General features: G+C 37.4%; 1 protein-coding gene across 2 annotated transcripts in view; it reads right to left on the bottom strand.

Moving 5' to 3' along the window:
* The window catches only part of LOC118767942, a 37,899-nt gene that overhangs the window by 8,253 nt on the left and 19,646 nt on the right, over nucleotides 1–10,000 (bottom strand). The window lies entirely within an intron of this gene.

Below are 10,000 nucleotides of genomic sequence, written 5' to 3' on the forward strand. Positions count from 1 at the left end.
GGTGAGGTGAATAAATTGTCGTCTAAATTACGCAAAAAAGGAAAATGACACTGACATCTCATTTTAACAGATATATTTACCAAAATCATATACAACTATCCTGAAAATTATCCTAACAATATCCTGGAAAGAGAAAATTTATTCAATAAAAATAGCCATTGGATTCAATCACAGCCTCCAGACGACTTCGGACTCTCCTGCAACTCTTCTGGACGGTCTTCTTGTTTAAGTTGGTGAGTGCTACAATTATACTTGCCTTCAGTTAATCTTTGGTGTTACAAGGAATTTTGTTGGTCCCTCGCTCAACTGCGCCCCGCACATAATTATCAAGTGAGTTGCAGTCTGGGGAGTTAGGTGGCCAGATGTTAGGGGTGGTGTTGTCACAGAAATTGTCTGAGAGCCATGATTGGGTTCTCCTACTTATGGCATGTCGCAGAATCCTGTTGCTAGACATAGGATCTTCCAGCAACTACCCTCTTCGCCCAAGGTAGTACAACTCCTTCCAGGAATTTTATGTAGGCCTCTGTGTTGTGTCTGAGACCGTGCGGAAAAATGAAAGTAGGCATAACGTCGCTATCACTAGTGACCACTCAAAACACCATGATATTGACTGGTTGTTTGGTTTTTATCACCCTCGGCACATGTCCTCAGACTGCACTCTCCTCAGATTGACACCTAAACACTCTGAAATGTTCGTATTGGAGCTTCCAGCGCGACTGCCACACAGTAAAGCATGTCGTTTCTAAATTTCTGGTAGAGGGAATTGCGTCATGGTGCTGTTTTTCTCACAGAGAGTGCCCAACAGACCCTACTATACTATGTAGTTGACAAAATCAAAAACAAACAATGCGGATACGCGAAATTAAAAATATTAAATGGTGACACTCTACCCATCGCTCCCTGTATATATATATAGATATGTGCATGTATGTATGTATGCATGTATGTATGTATGTATGTATGTATGTATGTATGTATGTATGTATGTATGTATGTATGTATATATGTATGTATGTATGTATGTGCTTGTGTAGATATGTACGTGTTTATGTATGTGTGTATATAGTTGACATCTTGAGAATTTTGTAAGCTTCAGAGAGAACGTGAAATAATTCTTTCTTGGAATATCTCGAAGAAAACTCATAACGGTATAACTGATACCTGGTGTATACTGGTTTGAAAAATTCTCTTCCATAGAACATGGCAAAGTTAATTTTCCTTCCTTTGCAGTCTTTAAGTACAGTCTTGTCTACCAGGAGTTGATCCTTAGTATCTCTGCAGTTACGCTTGCAACCTTTCTGGTCATGTGGCACGCCTCCATTTTTTCCAGATATCCACACATTGACTCTGCGACAATTCCAGTCAATAATTTCCATATAAGTGGCAAGCAGGATATTGGCCTGTAATTGTCTACTGTATTGCCCTTTTTCGATGTTTAGCGAGCACATCACTGTCCTTACCCATTGTCAACCACTCAGGTGCTACTTGGTCGGCATTTAACAAATGTTGAGTTGTGAAGTTATTCGTGCATGACATTCACCAAATCTTTTGATCCAGTAGCTTTGAACTCCATCTAGTGCCGGAGCCTTCCAGTTGCCCATCTTTTTGCTGATTTCCTTCATTTCCCTAACTGAAATGACTAGTTCTGCCTGTTGTGAACAGACTACTGTTTGTTTCAGTTCTTGCAACCATTCAGCATCCGTCTTGTTCTCCTTGTCTTTGCTCCAGATGTCACTCCAAAACCTTTGACTTTCAATGTTATCTGATATTAATTTTTCATCTGTACACTCTCCACTTATTTCTTTGTAGAATCTATTCTGATCTACTCTGAATAACCTATTCTGGTGGTAACCCTTCATTCTTTGGTCGTATCTTTCCATCTTGGCTTTCTTTGCAACTAGCGGCTGTTTCAGTTCCGCCATTACCACTTTCAGGCACTTTCTTTCAATCAGTGCCCTGTATTTTTGTTCGCTTTTAAGCTCCCCCTTTCTTTTCGGTCTAACACAGAAATGTCCTTCGAGAGCATATCTAACCCCACCTCTATTCTTCTTTTCCACCATGGATATTGTCTTGTGTCACTCACATTGCATTTCTTTTTCTTGACATCAACACCCACATTATCTGCTACAATACTTGCTGCCTTGAGCAAATTATTTGTTTCTGAGATGTTTTTTTTTGTGATGTATTTCAGAATTTCATTTACATTTTTCGTTTCTTGGTTCAATTTCCATCGATCAACGTTTTTAAGGTTGCAAATAATGTCGCTATCGTTCTCCTGTATCTTTGCTTTTATTCTGTCGTAGATTGCCTTTTGCCCATCTGTCATGCCACCATTAGTTTTATTGTCTTTTTCCAAACTATCTTTATGTCTCTCATTGAGGAAGCTATCACTGTTCCTTTCCTGTGGTTCATTAGAGATATTCCACCTATGTTTTCTGCTGAGTCGGACCAGTGTCTCTGAGCCTGCCGGATGTAACACTGTCATCGTCACTAGATGTATCATCAACCAGAGCATAGGGAGATTTCAACCACTTCCTTTTATTATTATTATTATGTTTTTCCTTTTTTCTTCAAATTTTTTTCCATTTCTCGCCGAGTGTTTTCCATATGTTTTCCCAGATTACACGCGCAAATTCACAGATAAAATATGTATTTAAAAATTAATAAATAAATAAATTCATGGATAGATGTTGTTTTCACAGTGATAGAGCTCTTCTCAGTACATGAGCCGTTCAGTTAATACGATTTTTTGCACTTCTTGTAGGGATGGTAAGCCTGGAATCATTTTCAAATAGGTTTCAGTACCTTTTTTTATCATTCCTAGAGATTCTACAATCACTGGTACTGTAGTCGCCTTGAGATGCCACATTTTTTCAATTTCTATTAGTAGGTCTTTATATTTACTAATCTTGTCAAATTCTTTCGCCGCTATATTGTGATCGCAAGGGATACTCATGACAATTAATAAACACATCTTTGTCTGATCTTTTATAATAATATCCGGTTTATTAGCTTTTATAGTTTTGTCGGTCTGTACGGAGAAGTCCCATAGAATTGACATTTTATCCCTCAGTCACAGCTTCAGGATGGTGTTTATACCATTTGTCAGCGGTTTTGATTTTATAATGCCGACATATTGTCCAATGTAAATACTGGCCGACTCTGTCATGTCTTGCTTTATATTCTGCAGGTGCTAAGACTCTACACCCTGAGATTAGGTGGTCTATTGTTTCAATCTCATCCTTACAGAATCGGCATTTTGGGTCAGCTCCATTTTTTATCACATTGGCTTCGTAGTTCCGGGTTAATAAGCTTTGGTCTTGAGCAGCTAATATGAAACCTTCACTCTCTGCTTTCAGCCCTGAGCTTCGTAACCATTGGTGCGTGTGTTTCTGGTCGACATCAGCTTGTTTGCTACGGGCCACATACTTGCCATGGAGAGGTTTCTCTTCCCATCTGCTAGCTAAATTTTCATGTGCTTTTGTCTTTGCAATTAATTTTCTTTTCTTTGCAGCTGCAGTCGGCGCATTTCCTTCAGCCTGATCAATCTGGTGGGTATCTAAGAGATCAGCAGCGAATTTTTGGCTCTCTTTGAGAATAGAGTGAAGTTGTTTCGGTCTTTCATGTTTTTCAACAAGTTTTAGCATCCAATCGTTGGTTGCTTCAAGGTATTTGGCCAGTCCAATTGTGGTGGTTTTGTATGTAAGTTCAAGCTGGATCAAGCCTCGACCTCCCTGAGCTCTGGGAAGGTAAAGGCGATCCACGTCTGCCTTTGGATGGTGCATCTTATTACAAGTCAGTAGCTTTCGGATTTTTCTGTCAATTTTCATTATTTCATTGGTATTCCAGTTAAGCACATTGAAGCTTTAAAGAACAACTGGTACTGCTAAGGAATTTATGGCTAACACCTTATTCAGCTCAGACTTCAGGATTGCTCGAACTCTTCTATAACAATCTTTCCCAACCTTCTCTTTCATGCTTGCATGCTGGATACCAGAGGCTTCATTTATTCCTAGGTATTTATAGGTTTGTTCCTGCTCAAGTTCCTTTATTACTATTTCGACATCTAATTCGATTGAACTAGACTTTACCATTTTCCCTTTCTTAAAAGTGGCTTTGGCACACTTTTCAAGGCCAAACTTCATCCCGATATCATCACTAAATCCTTTCACAGTATGTAGTAGTCCTTGAAGCTCTTCATCACATCTGCCATATAGTTTTAAATCATCCGTATAAAATAGATGGCTTATTTTCCTGTTGTCAATTTAGTAGCCATATCCTGTCCTATTAAGTTCACTTGAGAGTGGTATTAGTGCTATGCAGAAAATTAGTGGTGAAAGTGAGTCACCTTGGAAAATTCCACAGTATATGCTAATATTGTTTGAGCGCAATAATCCATTAGAATGATATAACTGGAGCTTCGTTTATTATTATTATTATTATTATTATTATATTATTATTATTATTATTATTATTATTATCATCATCATCATCATCATCATCATCATCATCATCATCATCATCATCATCATTATCATTAATATCATTATTATTATTATTATTATTATTATTATTATTTATGGTTTTCTTTCATTATAACTTTATTTCAACTGCATCCTCCGGAGGCCAAATCTAGCAAGGGCACTTTTGTTTTGCTATGCATGCTAAAATTATCACCACATTTATTCCATTTTAGATGGAGAGTGTTTTCCGTAGTATATGGGTTGTACCCGTCAAGGCTATCTTTTGTACTTCACAGAGATTGGAGTTAGCAGTGAGTTGCTTAATATACTTCTCAGCTCCCTTCTTTATCATTCCCAATGCACCAATTTCTACTGGTATTATCATAGGATTAAGCTTCCACATTTTTTGGATTTCAATTTGCAGCTCTTTATAGTGAAAAAGCTTTTCGCATCCCTTTCTAGAGACATTTTGATCTTGTGGCATAAATATTAATAGACAAGATCTTCTATTGTAGTCCTTGATCATGTCTGGTCGATTGGAGTCAAATATTTTGTCTGTTTGTATTGGAAAGTTCCAAAGGATGGTGGCGCCCTCGCCATTTATTACGCACCCTGGATGATACCTGTACCACTTATCATGGGATTTAATTTCGTAGTATTTACATGCATTCTAGTGGATGTACTACCCTAGCCTGTATTACCTTATGGGGTATTCCTTTTCAGCGAGGACTGGGCAGCCAGAATTAACATGATCAATTGTCTCTGTGAATTTTCCTAAATTCTGCAGGTGGGGTCAGATCCATCTTTAAGGACGTTTGGATGGTAGTTTCCGGTAGGTAATCTCTGATCTTGTACTGCAATAACAAAACCTTCTGTGTCCCCTTTCAGACCTGTCCCTTGTAGCCATTGGTGTTATAGATTTTGATCAATATCTGACTTGGACAGGTAGTTAGGGTATATTCCATGCAGGAGTTTACCTGTCCAGTTGTCTTCGATATTATTCATGAAAGCCTTCCTTGCTGTTTGTTTGATGATTTTTGCATCAGTGATAGGTTTGTTACTATTTGCATCTCGTTGGTCTTTCTGGTTGTTAATTTCTAAATCAGGAGAAACAATGGTAGGTCTGTCAGTATTTGGGTTTTTTAATAATTCTTATAGTTAACTTGTAAACCAAGAGACTGTTTAAATTTCTGATTAAGATTCATGACTGAAGCTTGTTTGGAATCTTCATACTTCAGTGGCGTTCGTAAGAGCACGTCACTTGTTGTATTAAGGTATTTTCAAGGCCTATTATTGCTGATCTGAAGGATTGTTCAAGCTGTATCAGGCCTTTACAACCTATTTTTCTTGGAAGATAAATCTTGTCTACATCTGATTTTGGATAATGTACTCGGTACCTTGTAAAGCTTTTACGGAGCTTTCCATCCTTATTCTGCATAGCAGTGAAACTCCACTTAATGATACTGAAGCTATATGTGGTTACTGGCATGGCCAAAGAATTATTTAATTATGAGTTTAGGACCATTTTTACCCTTCAGTAGCATTCCTTGCGGATTTTCTCTTTCATTTTAGAGCGCTGGATACCATCACCTTCATTGGTTCCCAGATATCTGTATACTTCGGATTGGTCAACATTTCGAATAGCTGTGGTAGTATCAAGTTTTATGTTTTCTCCCTTTTTGAACTTCCCTGCCTTGAAAGTAGCCTTTGCACATTTATCAAGTCCGAATTCCATATCAGAGCTGAATTCTTTGACAATATTCAGGAGCTCTTCTAATTATTTGTCGTTTTGGCAAACAGTTTTAGATCATCTATATAGAGTAACTGATTAATTTTCTGGTCAAAGATCTTATACCCTCTCTTAGTCTTATTCAGTTGCGTGGATAAAGGGAACAAACTGAAGCAGAATAGTAATGGTGATAATGAGTTGCCTTGAAAGATACCACAGGCGATATTAATGTCTAGTAAGGTGGTATATCTTTGTGTATAGTTTAAAATGAGGGTGGTTCTCCACGAATCCATGATTACTTTTAAAAAGTTCACAACTGTTGGAGCTATCTTCTAAATTTCCAGAGCCTTGATGATCCATGCATGAGGGTCACTGTCAAAAGCATTCTTGTAATCTATCCAAGTGGTGCTAAGGTTTCTGCGTTTAAATTTGCAATTTTCAATGACCATTTTATCTATCAGTAATTGGTCCTTACATCCTTATGAACTCCTTTTACATCCCTTTTGTTCCACTGGGAATAACTTCCTTTTATCCAAGAATTCATATTCTTTATTCGCTATTATAGCTGTTGCTAGTTTATATATGGGGGTGAGGCATGTTATGGGTCGGTATTTTAGAGGGTTAGTAGTTTCTTCTGTTTTTTGGTAAGAGATATGTAATCCATTCTTCATTTTCCATAGGAGGGCTATTTCGTATTTAGGAGGGTTGTATTTATCTGCTTTTTTGCCTTTCTTCTTAATTATTCATGGGCCAAATGGGCATGCAACATCAACTATATAGCACATGTGGTGCATCCTGCCGACTACCACTAGGTCCTGTCTGTTATGCTCTAACACATGATACGTTTAGATTGGGAAACCTCAGATGAGTTTCCTAGTCTCCGACTCGGCCAATCTCTGCGATTTGTGCTCATACCAGGTCTTGTCTCTCTTTAGCCCTCGCTTTACGTACAGTTTTTAATGTAACATTTTCGCTACCTGATCATGTTGCCACAACTTGCAATGGTTTCTGGCAATTGAAGGGCATTTGTTTGTGATATGGGCAATGGTTTCATCCGCTCTATTACAGATGCGGCACAGCGGAAACACTCACTCCAAACATTAACCCTCCAGTTTCTGGCCAAAAATTGGTCTTGCGCTGCCAGTATAGTGCTCTCGGTCTCCTTTTTAAGTGTTCCTTTCTTCAGCCAATCCCATCTATTTTCTTCCAGTTGGAATTGATTGTGTAGCCCCTTATTGCGTAATTTTTCTTCGTCTCCTTTATTCTCTGCTTTCAATACACCCTCGTTCCTAACTGACATTAGCAGTGTTTCTTTACTTTGGACTAGGTATCTCTATTATTATTAGACAAAAGAATGTACATGATAACGCTTCCAATCAGTTAAGGTCAGAAGCCACGAGAGCCTCTGCCTGGTACTGCATCAGGGCATAACCACTGCCTGGTACTGTATCAGGGCATTTTATATTATTATTATTATTATTTTTATTATTATTATTATTATTATTATTATTATTATCATTATTATTATTATTATTATTATTATTATTATTATTATTATTATTATTATTATGTTTAACTTTTGCTTTGTCTCCAAGTCTCACCCAGAGACCTCAAAAGACAAGTTAGAAATTCATGTTGGTGTTATGCCTAGGGTGTCATATATTTAGTTTTGTACACAGTATTGTTCTAGAGAAGGTTTAAGAAAGCATAAGAAAATTATGAGTTTGTTTTAAAATTTGAGATTACATAGACAGTATTTTACGTAGGATATAGGCAGTTCCCATGAGCACTATCTTTTTGAATTTCTGCCATTTTGGGGTTTCCTGGTATCTAAGCTAAGTAGCAATCAGCCCCTTTTGCTATCATTCCTAGGGCACCTATGGCAACAGGTATTGTTTTATTGTTCCACATTTTGCTAATTTCTATTTCAAAATCTTTATACTTGCTCAGTTTTTGATAGGTCTTAACAGATACGTTTATATCGATTGGGACAGTCATATCAATGAGGAGGCGCATTATTATTATTGTTGTTGTTGTTGTTGTTGTTGTTGTTGTTGTTATTGTTGTTGTTGTTATTGCTGTTATTATTATTGAGTGAGAGAGCAGTGCATGCCATCAAAGTAACTTTGAGGTAAACTATACGAAGCCCAGTATACCCATCATGACTACCCGTCTGATCTCATATCAAGATAAACCGCGCATCACCTTGCAGGTGGGGCCCAGTTAGAACTTTCTTCGGGTCCAGCAGCCCATCCTGCTCAAAAGGTCCCTGAATAAGGGTTGTTTAAGGATGTTGAACGAAACACAGGTTAATTGTTCAAACCCCAAAGAATTCCTCTCAACATATGGCTATGATGCTCCCCTACTATTTCTGCTCGTGATCAGAGATGCACATATTGTCAGCCACTAAGGGGCATGCTCAACTGGTTATGGTCAAGCAACTAACAAGCAAATCTGGTATTGAGCAGAATATTTGCTGTAACCCATCTTTTATACCAAGACAAAACTATGTACGTGATAACACTTCCAATTAGTTATGGTCAGAAGCCATGAGTGCCACTGCCTGGTACTGCATCAGGACATGTACTGCATCAATTATTACTATTATTATTATTATTATTATTATTATTATTATTATTATTATTATTATTATTATTATTATTATTATTATTATTCAGTAGTTTTATTTTTTATAGCGTGCTTTCACTCCCCTACCGAGCGCAGCTCTGTGTGCCTTAGGTATGTGCTGTGATTTGTTGTGATGCTCTGATGGTTATTGTATGGATAGTGTTCTGCGTAGGATGTGTGCAGTGCCTAGTAGTGCAATTTTCTGTATGTTATATGCGTTTGTAAGTCCTGGTGTTTTTGTTATGTATTTGTCTGAATATTTTTTTATCATGCCTAATGCACCTACTATGATAGGAATTGTTTCTGCTCTCAGATTCCACATTCTGGTTACTTCCATTTCCAGGTCTTTGTATTTTGAAAGTTTCTCCATTTCTTTTAGAGACACGTTGTCATCTGCCGGTATTGATACATCAATTAGAAAGCATTTTTTTCCTTCATGATCTCTGACAACTATATCTGGTCTGTTGGCCTTAATTCTCTAACTGTATTATTATTATTATTATTATTATCATTATTATTATTATTATTATTATTATTATTATTATTATTATTATTAGGTAGAAGTGTCCTGGAGTCTTATTGTAGAGACAGAGACTGTCGGCCCAGTATAATTAAATCCATGTCGTTTGGATAGTTTCTGCTTTAACATCACCAGAATCAACAGACAAATAGACTAGGCAGGGCCTCCAATGCATATTTTGCAACGGAGAACGAAACTTCTTTCTCGTCTACCAAGAACACCTCTCAAAATTCAAGGAGATCGTGAAGGATTTTAGGAAGGTGGGCAGTCTCCATCAGGCATTCATAGGCTCCACCTTGGCTCTCACATCCCAGAAGTTCTTCCAGCTGAAACCCCTTTTATAAGACAAGCTCCACCTGGTGTTTGAACAATTTTTCGCGTTAAATTCTTTCATATTTCTTTGCTAATTTGGAAATTAATATAGTTATGAATATCATCAATTTCGTGTCATTGGTTTTGAGTTCAAACTCTCACATTACGACGATCCATGATGACATGTCAGCAGCTGCAGTATTACATTGTATATTCTTAATCTGGACAGACCTATGCTAATATCCGAAATAATATATCTCTGACCCACGCTGAGTAGTCCTGCTCACTGTTTGTTTGTCATGGGATAAAAATCTGAAGCTATATAACAAAAAAAAAAGAAAATTGATT

This window comes from Octopus sinensis, linkage group LG25 (assembly GCF_006345805.1).
Source record: "Octopus sinensis linkage group LG25, ASM634580v1, whole genome shotgun sequence".
Taxonomy (NCBI): Eukaryota; Metazoa; Mollusca; class Cephalopoda; order Octopoda; family Octopodidae; genus Octopus; species Octopus sinensis.